Genomic DNA, 2144 nt, shown 5'->3' on the forward strand with positions numbered 1-2144 from the left:
ACAATTGAAAAATTGGGAAAAATTTTAATGTTCCGATTGGAAAACTTTGATAAACAAAAAACAATTATTTATTTTTCAAGAAAAATAATTTCTAAATTTCACTCAAACTCAATTGTGCAGAAAACTAGTCGGAAATATAAGCTGCATTAAACTAACACTGACTACATTCCGTTATGCTAATTGTAGTTTTGTTCGAGTTGATAAAACTGTGATAAGCTCTAACTGTGGATTAGAAATACCATTCAAAAACTAATTTGAAGCACTTATTTCCATAAGATAACACAAATCAAAAACTGCATAATTCAATTCACGTCAATTCGTTCGTAACAAAACGATAATCGTCTTTGTAATTACAGGAAAATTATATTTGGAATGTATGCTTAACTATAATTATTTTTAATTTTTCTTTTAAGAAATTCCTTATTTATATCAAATAATTTAATTAATTTTATAATTGATTAAATGACGAGCGATGTAGGTATTTTTAAAGTTTTAAGTTATTTGCCTTATTAGCTCAGTTGATTAAGGCGTAACCAATTCCGTTCGCGATATGCTTAGGGTAGCGAGTTCGATTCCCGCCGTTGCAACAAAATTAATTTAATTAATAGTTGTGATGGGCTGGTGTAGTGCATGGTATATGCATGAAGGAGGTGGACTCTCTCTCTGAAATTGAGGAGCTGATAAATGAAATTATCAGCGGAAAGGTGGTTGTTTCGGACAGTTTGTTAAAAAACTAACGTAATAAAATGAATAACAAATATCTTGGGTCTTTGTCCAACTTATTACTGTGTGTCCGAAACAGTAATGAATCGTAATTGAAATGAAAAGGACAATTTCGGAATAATTAGATTCAATGCGGAATAATTTCAGTGACTGAACGGAATGAAAATGTTGTCTCAGATTCATAAAATATCTCGAAAATTACTCATTTAAGGGTCAAATAAACACGATTTTTGTAATTTTCGGGTCAAAATTACCTTATAAACTTAGTTTTATCGAAATCGGAAACAAAAAATTTTTTTACACTTTTTGCAATTTGTAAAAATCGAAAAAATCATAAAAAATTCAAAAAAACACAATTTTTGTAATTTTTGGTTGGGTTGGGTTGGGTTGGGTTGGGTTAGGTTGGGTTAGGTTGGGTTAGGTTGGGTTAGGTTGGGTTAGGTTGGGTTAGGTTGGGTTAGGTTGGGTTAGGTTGGGTTAGGCTGGGTTAGGCTGGGTTGGGTTGGGTTGGGTTGGGTTGAGTGTGGGAGTGGGAGTGGGAGTGGGTGTGGGAGTGGGAGTGGGTGTGGGAGTGGGAGTGGGAGTGGGTGTGGGTGTGGGTGTGGGTGTGGGTGTGGGAGTGGGTGTGGGTGTGGGAGTGGGTGTGGGTGTGGGTGTGGGTGTGGGTGTGGGTGTGGGAGTGGGTGTGGGTGTGGGTGTGGGAGTGGGAGTGGGAGTGGGAGTGGGTGTGGGGGTGGGGGTGGGAGTGGGAGTGGGAGTGGGAGTGGGAGAGGGAGTGGGAGTGGGAGTGGGAGTGGGAGTGGGAGTGGGAGTGGGAGTGGGAGTGGGAGTGGGAGTGGGAGTGGGAGTGGGAGTGGGAGTGGTTTTTTTTTTCAATTTTATTGATCATTTATAATGAATTTTTCCATACAATCTCAGTTTTCGGAATAGCTCTGTTTTTACGATTATCGAGATTACTGTATATCATATTTTAAGGATTTCACGCTCCGGGTGGCTACTCGGCTCGCCCCCCCCCCCTGGATTATTTTGTAATATTAATAATTAAAACTTAATTTAATTAATACTTGTGATGGACTGTTGTAGTGCATGGTTTATGCATGAAGGAGGTGCCACTCAGCCTCTGAAATTGACGAGTTGATAAATGAAATTATCAGCGGAAAGGTGATAAAACACATATGGGCTCTATAGTCTAAGTGTGTCCTTCGTGGAAGCCAGTATAACCTTACCTAACCTAATTTATTTGCATTATAACGAAAACCCTATGCAATGGCAGGAAAATTGTAACTGGGATTTGTGCTTACCTGTAATTATTCTTAACTTTTTCCCAGGAAGTTTCTTTTTTATATCAAATAATATTACCAATATTAGATATTTTATTTAAAAATACAAAAAACCCCGCAGGTGTGTAGTTATTTTTAAAC

This window comes from Chrysoperla carnea, chromosome X (genome assembly GCF_905475395.1).
Source record: "Chrysoperla carnea chromosome X, inChrCarn1.1, whole genome shotgun sequence".
Classification (NCBI taxonomy): domain Eukaryota; kingdom Metazoa; phylum Arthropoda; class Insecta; order Neuroptera; family Chrysopidae; genus Chrysoperla; species Chrysoperla carnea.